We start from the raw sequence: 12,500 nt of genomic DNA on the forward strand, positions 1-12,500 counted from the left end.
CTGCACTACTCCAGCCTTTAGGTTCATTAGTCAAGAATTTGTTTGGCTCTATATCTTAACTCTTCTATCAGCCACCAGGTTCCAGATGCTACCGTGATGCCAGCCAGACTTCCCTGGACAGACGACCCCGCCAATGTGTCCTGGAGCTCCGCTTCCCCAGAGCCTGCCCCACTAGGGAAAGAGAGAGACAGGCTGGGAGTATGGATCCACCTGTCAACGTCCATATTCAGCAGGGAGGCAATTATAGAAGCCAGACCTTCCACCCTCTGCATCCCACAATGACCCTGATTCCATAGTCCCAGAGGGATAAAGAACAGGAAAGCTGTCAGGGGAGGAAATAGAATACAGAGCTCTGGTGGTGGGAATTGTGTGGAATTGTACCCCTCTTATCCTATGGTTTTTGTCATTGTTTCCTTTTTATAAATAAAAATTATTAAAAAAAAAGAAACAGCTTTAAAAAAAGAACTCAAAATTAACTCTTTAAAAAAGATTTATTTATTAGCAAGAGCATCAGAGCAGTATTCCGGCACATGTGAAGAAGCTGGGGATAGAATTCAGGACATCGTGCTTGAGAACCCAACATTCTTGCCACTTCCAGGCTGCTAATTAACACGCCTTCATATAAGAACCAAAACTTTTGGGGGTGGGTCATATGCAAACAGATTCTCATGGCTGAGGCTACAGGTCCCCAGGTTCAATCCTCTGCACCACCATAAACCAGAGCTGAGCAGGGCTCTGGCAAAAAAAAAAAAAAAAAACTAGGACTTTTCAAAACTCTTAGAAAATGAAAAATAGGTATAAGCCCTGATGACACTGAATTTGGCAAGGGGTTCTTAGACATGATACCAAAGTGCACCAGGAATAAAAGACCTGGAATAGGGAGTCAGACGATACCGCAGTGGGATAAGCGCAGGTGGCGCAAAGCGCAAGGACCGGCGTAAGGATCCCGGTTCCAGCCCCCCGGCTCCCCCCCTGCAGGGAAGTCGCTTCACCAGCGGTGAAGCAGGTCTGCAGGTGTCTGTCTTCCTCTCCCCCTCTCTGCCATCTCCTCCTCTCTCCATTTCACTGTCCTATCCAACAACAGCATCAATAACAACAACAGTAATAACTACAACAATAAAACAAGGGCAACAAAAGGGAATAAATAAAAATTTAGAAAAGTGAAAAACAAGCAAGCAAACAAAGACCTAGACTACCTAAAGGCCTCTCGTAGACTGATGACTACAAGGCCACCTGAGATTCTTATGGCAAAGAATACTTGGAACAGCTACTTCTCCAATAACGCAAGATGACCAGTGGGCATGTGCAAAGATGCCTATCTCCAGCCCCTGGGAAGCGCAAGGCAAAGTCACATGGAATACTAACTCATGGGGCCTGGTGACAGCACACAGACGACCAGCGGAAAGACCCCAGTTGAGCCTCTGGCTCCCCGCCTGCAGGGAACGTTTCTTCACAAGTGGTGAAGCAGGTCTGTTCTCTCCCCGTCTTCCCCTCCTCTCTCGATTTCTCTCTTGCAGCTCGCAAATTTCTCTGTCCTATCCAACAATAGCAGCAACAACGATGGGAAAGATGGCCACCAGGAGCAGTGGATTCATACTGAGCCCCCGTGATAACCCTGGAGGCAAGAAGAAATACTAACTCATGTCTACTAGACAGAAAGACAGACAAAAAGGTTTCTTAAATATTTTTCTATTATTTATTTAGTCCCTTTTGTTGCCCTTGTTGTTTTATTGCTGTAGTTATTGTTGTTGTTGACAAGTTTTTAAAGAGCACACATTACACTGCCAGTGGGGATGCAGACAGGGCAGCCCCTTTGGAAGACTGAATGGACAGGCCTCAAACAAATAAGCACAGAGTCACCTCGTGGCCCAGCAGCACCACTCTTTTAAGCACTTATCCAGTGGACACTCAGACTCTCACTAGAAGGGACACTGCCCCCCGTGTCCACAGCCGCTCTGTCCACAGCAGCCCGAGAGGGGACGCAGCCCAGACGCCCACCCACAGATGACGGGATGGAGGAGTCACGGGATCCAGACTCCGTGGAATACTGCTCTGCCGTCAAAACAGATGAGAGTGTGTCCTTGGGGACAAGACGGATGGGACTGGAGGTGATGCTGCTTAGGGACATAAATAGAGATGAAAGACAGCTGCCAGACGGTTTCACTCACATGTGGAAATAGAGACCTGACACACAGGAATCATGTCTGGAGGTTCTCTCTGGAAGGGTGAGGGACACACGACTCTGGTGGTGGTGTGGTGTGGAGCTAGACAGTCTTCTGATAATCTTATAAGCTATTAATCACAATTTTTTTTGAAGAAGTAATTATATTAATGCAAGGTGATATGACAAACACAAATAAGACACTATTATGTGAGGGAAAATCAACTACAACAGTTAAATCAGTTTTTCTGGATTTAGACATACAACATACATAATCACGAGATTCTTCTGTTTAGTAGTATAAACTGGGAGTCAGGCGGTAGCGCAGCGGGTTAAGCGTAGGTGGCGCAAAGCACAAGGACCGGCGTAAGGATCCCGGTTTGAGCCCCCGGCTCCTCACCTGCAGGGGAGTCGCTTCACAAGCGGTGAAGCAGGTCTGCAGGTGTGGTGTCTGTCTTTCTCTCCCCCTCCGTCTTCCTCTCCTCTCTCCATTTCTCTCTGTCCTATCCAACAATGACGACATCAGTAACTACAACAATAAGAAAAACAACAAGGGCAACAAAAGGGAGTAAGTAAATAAATAAAAAGTGTATTTAAAAAGATACTGTGGTCTGGGAGGTGGCACAGTGGATAAAGCACTGGATTCCCAACCATGAGGTCCTGAGTTCAATCCCTGGCAGCACATGTACCAGAGTGATGTCTGGTTCTTTCCCTCTCTCTGCCTGTTTTTTCTCATTAATAAATACTTTAAAAAAATACACTAGTTTATACATGTGTGAAATTTCTCAGTTTTCCACATAACAATCCAACCCCACTAGGTCCCCCTCTGCCACCCTGTTCCAGGGCCTGAATCCTCCCCCCACCCATCCGAGTCCTTGACTCTGGTGCAGGACACCGACTCCAGCCCGGCTTCTGCTTGGTGTTTCCCTTCTGTCCTTATTTTCAGCGTCTGTTTGTGAGTGAGATCATCCCATATCCACCCTTCATATTAAGTCACAAATAACTTTTTTTAAAAAAAGAGCAAGCCTTAAGAAAGGCATGAAGTGGATGTGAGGGCGGCCTGGCTGCACCATCTGTCACCCAGGGTTCATCCGGCAGATCTGGCTGGCTGGCTAGGGCTGGGGCGAGGGAGGGCTAGGGCTGGGGTCCCTCACAGTTTCATGGCCTCTGCATAGAGATGGACCAGTGTGCACTAAGCTCCAAAAAGCTCTCGCCGAGAAAGACATGAAGAAGCTAGGATTCACATCGAGCTGATACTGAACAGCCACACCCCACTGGGAACCAGCACAGAGGTACCATATGAAGCAGCAATTCCACGCAGGAGAAACACACACATCTGCACAGACCCTGCCAAGAATGTGCACGGTGCGGTTGGAGCTGGTGCAGTGGATGAAGCACCGACTGCAAACACAGGCCCCAGCTCTCTCCCCGGCCTCGCGTGTGCCTGAGTGCTGCTCTGGTCGGCTCCCTCCCGTCCGCCCTCATAAATACATCCACTTTTGTCTTATTATAGATTTGTTTATTTGAGATATAGACAGGGAGAAATTGAGAGAGAAGGAGAGACAGAGAGTAGAGACACCTGCAGCCCAGCCTCACTGCTTATGAAACTTCCCCTTGCAGGTGGGGACAGGGCTTGAGCCCCGGTCCTTGTGCATGACATCTTGGAATCTCAGAAAATCAAGGGAATAAAGAGGCCACCCAGACAACTGTGAGGTCTGTCCAAAAGACATTTAAAAAGCAGCAAAGCAGGGCCAGACGGTGGCACAACTGGTTAAGTGCACACATTACAGTGCACAAGCCCCGGTCCCCACATGCAGGGGGAAAGCTTCACAAGCGATGAAGCAGGGCTGCAGGTGTCTGTCTGTCCCTATTTCCCCCTCCCCTCTCAATTTCTGTCTCTGTCCAATAATAAAGTAAATTAAAGGGATTTGGGCTGTAGCACAGCGGGTTAAGCGCAGGTGGCGCAAAGCACAAGAACCGGCATAAGGATCCCGGTTCGAGCCCCCGGCTCCCCACCTGCAGGGGAGTCGCTTCACAGGCGGTGAAGCAGGTCTGCAGGTGTCTGTCTTTCTCTCCACTCTCTGTCTTCCCCTCCTCTCTCCATTTCTCTCTGTCCCATCCAACAACGATGACAACAGCAATAATAACTACAACAATAAAACAACAAGGGCAACAAAAGGGAATAAATAAATAAAATAAAAAATATATATATAAAAAAAGATCAGTTTAAAAAAAAAGAAAGTAAATTAAAAAATATTTTTAAAAAGCAGCAAGGCGCCCCCCAACCTAGATATAGGCCAGGTCCCCCGAGATAAAGCGTATGTGCACACGCGTCCATAAACTAGGGCAAAATATGTACCTGAAAGCAAAAGTGCACAACAGTCTGCAGTGAGTCAATAAATGAAGCAAGCAAGCAGAAAGACATAAAAGGGAGTCGGGCGGAAGCGCAGCAGGTTAAACACACATGGTGCAAAATACAAGGACTGGCTTAAGGATCCCAGTTCGAGCCCCTGGCTCACCACCTGCAGGAGGGGGTCACTTCATAAGCGGTGAAAAAGGTCTGCCGGTGTCTGTCTTTCGCACCCCGTCTTCCCCTCCTCTCCCCATTTCTCTCTGTTCTAACAACGACATCAATAACAACAATAATAACCACGACGATAAAACAACTAGGATGGGAGTCAGGCGGTAGCGCAGGTTGAGCAAAGCGCAAGGACGGGAGTAAGGATCCCGGTTCGAGCCCCCGGCTCCCCACCTGCAGGAGAGTCACTTTACAGGCGGTGAAGCAGGTCTGCAGGTGTCTGTCTTTCTCTCCCTCTCCAACAAAAGGGAATAAATAAATATTAAAAAAAAAAAAAAAAAAACACCAACAGCCAGGGCAAGAAAAGGGAAAAATAGCCTCCAGAAGCAGTGGATTCATGGTGCAGGCACCCAGCCCCAGCAATAACCCTGGAGGCAAAATAAATAAATAAAAATAAATAATAAAATAAGAAGCCACCTTAGAGCCCCCACACCTATGGACACCTAATCTTTGACAAAGGGGCTCAGACTATTAAATGGGGAAAGCAGAGTCTCTTCAACAAATGGTGCTGGAAACAATGGGTTGAAACATGCAGAAGAATGAAACTGAATCACTGTATTTCACCAAATACAAAAGTAAATTCCAAGTGGATCAGGGACTTGGATGTTAGACCAGAAACTATCAGATACTTAGAGGAAAATATTGGCAGAACTTTTTTCCGCATAAATTTTTTTATTTTATTTTATTTATTTATTCCCTTTTGTTGCCCTTGTTTTATTGTTGTAGTTATTACTGATGTCGTTGTTGTTGGATAGGACAGAGAGAAATGGAGAGAGGAGGGGAAGACAGAGAGGGGGAGAGAAAGACAGACACCTGCAGACCTGCTTCACCGCCTGGGAAGCGACTCCCCTGCAGGTGGGGAGCCGGGGGCTCGAACTGGGATCCTGACGCCGGTCCTTGAGCTTAGCGCCACCTGTGCTTAACCCGCTGCGCTACAGCCCGACTCCCTCCGCATAAATTTTAAAGACATTTTCAATGAAATGAATCCAATTACAAAGAAGACTAAGGCAAGTATAAACCTATGGAACTACATCAAATTAAAAAGCTTCTTCACAGCAGAAGAAATCACGACCCAAACCAAGAGACCCCTCACAGAATGGGAGAAGAGCTTTACATGCCATACATCAGATAAGAGTTTAATAACCAACATATATAAAGAGCTTGCCAGACTCAACAACAAGACAATAAAGAACCCCATCCAAAAATGGGGGGAGGACATGGACAGAATATTCACCACAGAAGAGATCCAAAAGGCCGAGAAACACATGAAAAAATGCTCCGTCTCTGATTGTCAGAGAAATGCAAATCAAGACAACAACAAGATATCACTTCACTCCTGTGAGAATGTCACACATCAGAAAAGGTAACAGCAGCAAATGCTGGAGAGGGTGTGGGGTCAAAGGAACCCTCCTGCACTGCTGGTGGGAATGTCAATGGGTCCAACCTCTGTGGAGAACAGTCTGGAGAACTCTCAGAAGGCTAGAAATGGACCTACCCTATGATCCTGCAATTCCCCTCCTGGGGATAGATCCTAAGGAACCTAACACACCCATCCAAAAAGATCTGTGTACACATATGTTCTTGGCAGCACAATTTGTAATAGCCAAAACCTGGAAACAACCCAGGTGTCCAACAACAGATGAGTGGCTGAGCAAGTTGTGGTCTATATACACAATGGAATACTACTCAGCTATAAAAAATGGTGACTTCACCGTTTTCAGCCGATCTGGGATGGACCTTGAAAAATTCATGTTAAGTGAAGCCAGAAACAGAAGGATGAATATGGGATGATCTCACTCTCAGGCAGAAGCTGAAAACCAAGATCAGAAGAAAAAAAAAAAAAAAAAACAAGTAGAACCTGAGCTGGAGTTGGCGTACTGCACCAAAGTGAAAGACTCTGGGGTGGAACACAGGTCCAAGAAGGATGGCAGAGGACCTGGTGGGGGCTGTATTGTTATATGGGAAACTGAGGAATGCTATGCATGTACAAACTATTGTATTTACTGTTGAATGTAAAACATTAATTCCCCAATAAAGAAATAAAAAAAAAAAGAAGCCACCTCAAAGTACCTAGTGAAATAGTTTTTACATAGCCCTAGGTACCCTCCTCACCCACCTCCTGTTACACGTCCCTCACTCACTCCAAAGTTAACAGTGTCAAAGTAAGGACTAGAAAAGCTGAGTAAGGACAAGAGAGCGGCACACTTTAGTGATGGCTCTTTAGTCACTAGCAGGCCACCCCATCACTGGGGCCCTGGTCAGGGAGTCCTGGGATTCCCACACAGACATGGTGGGCCTAGACCTCTAGCAGATCCCTCTCTGCACTGTCACTGGTCGTCTCCATCAGGAACAACACAATGGACCCCTGTGTGGGCCCCTATAGAACCTTGCCCTCAGTGTGGACCAACAATGGCAGGAAATGTTCCATCCTCTGAAGGGAGGTTGGACAACATACTCTGCCTAGCCTACCACGTGAGGAAGATGGGTCCTGAAATTGGGGCAGCCTGGAATGTTCCCAGCTGTGACCACACGGCTCAGCCCTACAGGGATGCAGAGGCCACACGGGCTCCTGTGCTGACTAATGGCGCCAGATCAGATCGATGGGGTTTACAGTTAACAATATTTATACACTTTCCCCATATTTTGGAAAATACTCTCTTTCCTAACCCAGCTTTCCAGCCCTTTTTTCCAGCCATGACATCATCTCCCCAGACACTAACTTGGGTCCACCTGCATATCAGATGTCAGGCTCAGGAAAAACTAGTAAAGTGACGGCCCTTGGAATAGACCTAAAATAGACCTATGAGCTTTTTCCAGAACGGAGACCCCAAATCTCATCTGCACTATTCCAGCCTTTAGGTTCACGATGAGTCAACAATCTGTTTGGCTTTGTATGTTAACTCTTTTTCAGCCACAGGTTCCAGATGCTACCGTGATGCCAAGCGGACTTCCCTGGGCAGACGCCCTCACCAATCTGTCCTGGAGCCCATCTCCCCAGTTTTCTACCCCACTAAAGAGAGACAGGCTGGGAGTACGGATCCACCTGCCAACACCCATGTCCAGCGGAGAAGCAATTACGAAAGCCAGACCTCCCACCTCCTGCTCCCCACAATGCCCCTGGGTCCACACTCCCAGAGGGATAAAGAATAGGAAAGCTGTCAGGGGAGGGGGTGGGATACTGAGATCTGGTGGTGGGAACTAGGTGAAGTTGTACCCCTCCTACCCTATGGTCTTGTCAGTGTTTCGATTTTATAAATAAAAATTATTTTTAAAAAAAGCAGCAGAGTGGTCTGGGAGGTGGTGCAGTGGTTAAAGGCATCAGACTCTCAAGCATGAGGCCCTGAGTTCAATCCCCGGCAGCACATGTACCAGAGTGATGTCTGGCTCTTTCTCCCTCCTCCTATGTTTCTCATGAATAAATAAATAAATAGAAGAATGGGAGGAAGAAAAGGGCCACCTGGAGCAGCGGAGCCATGCTGGTGCCAAGTTCCAGCAATACCCTAGTAGCCAAGGGGAAGAAGCCGACAGCCAACGATGCGGTCTGGGTATGAATGGACCCCGACGGTAACAGGTGACAGTCCGCGCAGGCCGAGCTGTGCTTCCAAAGACAGTGCGCGAAGCTACCACATGCTCTCTGCAAGGCTCACCCTGACCCTCCCACCAGAGGCCGTCACTCCTCAGTGCAGACTCCATGCTGTCAGGGGCTCAGTGGGCCTGTGGGTGACCCCAGAGGTGAGCCATAGCACCCAGCAGATGTTCACGCAAGGGCAGGTGGCCCGGAGACCCACAGTCTTCCCAGAAGGGGCCCCAACTGACCACAGAACTGAGCCAGCCACATCTCCCCTGCTCCCAGCAATTCCAGAACTCAAGACTCAGTGAGACTGTTTTAGATTTACTTTGCAACAGAGACCCACACAGCACTCTGGCCTCTGCAGTGCTGAACTCGGGACCTCCTGTCCTAACACAACACCAAACCCGACCACTACCAAAGCGCTGTTCCACCCCCGTGAAGCTTCCCTGTGCATGACGCTCCCACGTGGAGGTTGGGGACTGCTCCACGTGCCTGTGGAGTTACTCCCACCCTCACTGCTAAGCCCTCCCTAAAGAAAATGCTTTCTTGGGGCCAGGTGGTGCCACACCTGGTTGAGCACTCACATCACAGTGCACAAGGACCCAGGTTCAAGTCCCCGGTCCCCACCTGAGGGGAAAAGCTTCACAAGTGGTGAAGCAGTGCTGGTGTCTCTCTCTCTCTGTCTCCCCCTTCCCTCTAGATTTCTGGCTGTCTCTATCCAATAAAGATAGTAAAAGTAAATTTTAAAATATTATTTAAAAATGCTTCTTTCACAAGGCTTTAGGATTCAACAAGTTAACTAGAATATAACCCACTAAACGCACCCTGACAGTCAGGTGAGCAGTAGGATATTGTCAGGGTTTGTAACAAAATGTTTCCCACAAAATGTGTACCCTGACAGTCAGGTGAGCAGTAGGATATTGTCAGGGTTTGTAACAAAATGTTTCCCACAAAATGTGCACCCTGACAGTCAGGTGAGCAGTAGGATATTGTCAGGGTTTGTAACAAAATGTTTCCCACAAAATGTTAGCTGATAACGGAGAGAGGAGCTGGGCACACCTACAGGGGCAACACACCAAGTCTGCACGCCTGAGGCTCAGAGGTCACAGGTTCCATCCCCAGCACCACCTTATGCCAAAGTGAGCAGTGCTCTTGGCTCTCTCATGAAAGCGAACATATGATAAGTACCTTTCGGACTGACTTCAGACAAGGCCTAATGAAGACTGTACAAACTAGAGTATCTCAAACTGAACAGAGCATACTAGGTAGCACTGGTTCCAGCAGTCCAGCCACAGAAACACCGACCTGGAAGGGAGTCGCCCACAGGCATGTTTGTGCTGTTCTTTCTGGGGGGCTGAGGGCTGGGGTGTGAGTATCACAAACAATTGCCCAACATGAGATTGTGGCGATGCTTGTATAATTCTGCAGACCTACTTTAAAAAAAAAAAAACTACAGAAGGAAAAACCAAGAGATTATTCCAGACGGCAAGAGCCTAGTATGGGATCCAGGAGGTGGTGCAGGGACTTCCAAGAACGAGGTCCTGAGTTCAGTCCCAAGTGGCACTTATACCAGAGTGACACCTGGTTCTTTCTGCCCTCCTCCTGCCTGTCTCCGTAATATTTACAAGAAGGAAAAGGGACACTACGAAATACTAGACGGGGTCCTTTCATTGCAAATGTTTGGAACAACCGGCAAACTCCCTGGGCTTTAAGGGCTGATTTCCTGGTCCAGGTGGCCGTGTGCTGGATGGTCAGGAGAAATGTCTTCATTTGCCAGAAACAGACAACTTTCAAATGGTCCTGGGGGAAAAGTTCCTTGTACTGTACTTGCAACTTTTCTTAAATCAGTAACTCTTTAAAAGTCAGAAGGTATACACTGAAAAGCTAAAAACAAAACCTTTCAAATTCCAGGCAAATACCAGATGTAACTTTTTTTTATCATCAAAGTGGTATCTTCTAAAGCCATGTACTGTCAGTGAGGATAACTGGAACAAAAAATGACTTCTGCATGTCTGGTGAGGCAATCTGGGTGCTCCTCAGACTTTAAATGAAAAACTGTCGTGAGTCACAACTTCCTTCATGCTCCAGGTGACTTCACTGCTGCAGATTGCTTTTCGTGGGCGAACCTTCCCAACAGGCCAGCTAGCTCCCCTCCATAAGTCAGCGACTTCCTGCACTCCTCTGGGCTCCTAGGACCAGGTCAGACTCGGAGACCCTGCAAGAACTGGCCAGAGTGGGAGCATTTACAACCGCCCGGCTGCTGCCGCTCCCAGGTCCCATCTTCTCTCGGGCAGGAGTCGCGGCCCATCAAGGAAAGACAGACACAGGGCCAGAACCTCAGAATCACAGGACGCCGCTGGGGCCTCATAGGCCCCTGCACCAGCAGCTCCGCACCTCGGCCAGATCAGAAAGCTGTGAGAGGAGCAGACCGGACTCGGAGGGGGCGAGCCAGCACACTGGGGCGGGTAGCAGGCGCTCAGTCCATCCTAGCTGGAGGTGAGTCCAGGCGAGCAGGCAGTCCCTAGAGCTCAGCACAAGGTGACTTTCACGCCCCGGCTGGCTCTTGACAGCAGCAGACCTCAGGCCCAGCTGGCCCGGCGGGCGTCTCCGCAGAGGAGCATCTCATACAGCACCGAGCCAGGTGTGGAGAACTTCCCTGGCTCTGCAGCCTCTTGTGTCCACTGGAGGCTGGGCGGGGTCCAGGCTGGGTGCTGGGGGCCTGGGTGCTGGGCGGGGTCCAAGCTGGGTGCTGAGCGGGGTCGGGCTGGAGGTTGAGTCTGGGCTGGGGTCTGGGGGTTGAGTCTGGGCGGGTGCTGGGGGCCTGGGGTCTGGGGTGGGGACTGGGCGTTGAGTCTGGCCAGAGGTCTGGGGGCTGGAGGTTGAGTCTGGGCTGGGCTGGGTCCGGTCTGTGGGTTGGGTGCTGAGCTGGGTGCTGGGGGCCTGAGGGCTGGGCTAGGCTAGGTCTGAGTGCTATTGGCTAAAGCTGGGTGCTGGAACTGGGTTCTGGGCTGGGTCTGAGTGCTATTGGCTGGATCTGGGTGCTTGGCTGGGTCTGAGTGCTACTGGCTAGAGCTGGGTGCTGGGCTGGGTGCTGGGCTAGGTGCTGGAGCTGGGTGCTGGGCTGGGTGCTGGAGCTGGGTGCTGGAGCTGGGTGCTGGGCTGGGTCTGAGTGCTATTGGCTGGAGCTGGGTGCTGGAGCTGGGTGCTGGGCTGGGTGCTGAAGCTGGGTGCTGGAGCTGGGTGCTGGGCTGGGAGCTGGGCTGGGTGCTGGGCTGGGTGCTGGGCTGGGTGCTGAGCTGGGAGCTGGGCTGGGTGCTGGGCTGGGTGCTGGGCTGGGTGCTGGAGCTGGGTGCTGGGCTGGGTGCTGAGCTGGGTGCTGAGCTGGGTGCTGGGTGCTGGGCTGGGAGCTGAGCTGGGTATTGGGCTGGGTGCTGAGCTGGGTGCTGAGCTGGGTGCTGGGTGCTGGGCTGGGAGCTGAGCTGGGTATTGGGCTGGGTGCTGAGCTGGGTGCTGAGCTGGGAGCTGAGCTGGGAGCTGAGCTGGGTGCTGGGTGCCGGGTGCTGAGCTGGGTGCCGGGTGCTAGGTGCTGGGTGCCGGGTGCTGAGCCGGGTGCCGGGTGCCGAGCCGGGTGCCTGGCTGCGGCCGCCGCCGAGGGCCCGCCCGGCTTCACCTCCGGGTGCAGAGGCCCGTCCGCAGCCACGTCCGCGCGGGGCCCCGGCGTCCACACCGCGGGAAGGGCAGCACCCGCCGCACCCGCCGCGCCGTCCTCGCACCCGGGCCCCGCCCCGCCCCGCCCCGCCCCGCGCGCAGCCGCCGCCGCCGCCTCCCCCGGGACCGCCCCGCCCCGCCCCTCCCGCCGCACGTGACCGGCCCCGCGCGCCCCGGGCGGGGGTCCCGGGCCGGGGATACGGGCAGGGGTCCCGGCGGGGCGGGCTCCCACGGGCCGGGCGTACCTACCGCGCGCCGGGCGCCCCCGGTCGCCGAGCCGCCGAGTCCGCCGCGCTCCGCCCCCGGAGGGACCCCCGCCCGCCGCGCGACCCCGGCCCTCCTCCCGCCGCCGCCAGAAAGAGAAGATGGCGCTCGGCGGCCTCCGGAAGTGACGCACCCTCATTGGCACGCCGGTGCGGCCAGCCAATGAGCGCCCGGTGTGCAAGGGCCCCTGGGAACGGCCCCGGGCCCCGACCTCGGTG

General features: G+C 51.5%; 1 protein-coding gene across 2 annotated transcripts in view; it reads right to left on the minus strand.

Annotated features, from left to right (window-relative positions):
• Positions 1-12,440, minus strand: part of ADNP2 (ADNP homeobox 2) — a 31,551-nt gene extending 19,111 nt beyond the window's left edge. The window contains exon 1 of one of the 2 annotated variants that reach the window (XM_060174065.1): positions 12,264-12,440. The gene's annotated coding sequence lies outside the window, so the exon portion shown is untranslated. The remainder of the gene's footprint in view (positions 1-12,263) is intronic. The other variant, XM_060174064.1, reaches the window with a different exon arrangement.
• Between the last annotated feature and the right edge of the window lie 60 nt (positions 12,441-12,500).

Source organism: Erinaceus europaeus, chromosome 15, assembly GCF_950295315.1.
Source record: "Erinaceus europaeus chromosome 15, mEriEur2.1, whole genome shotgun sequence".
Classification (NCBI taxonomy): domain Eukaryota; kingdom Metazoa; phylum Chordata; class Mammalia; order Eulipotyphla; family Erinaceidae; genus Erinaceus; species Erinaceus europaeus.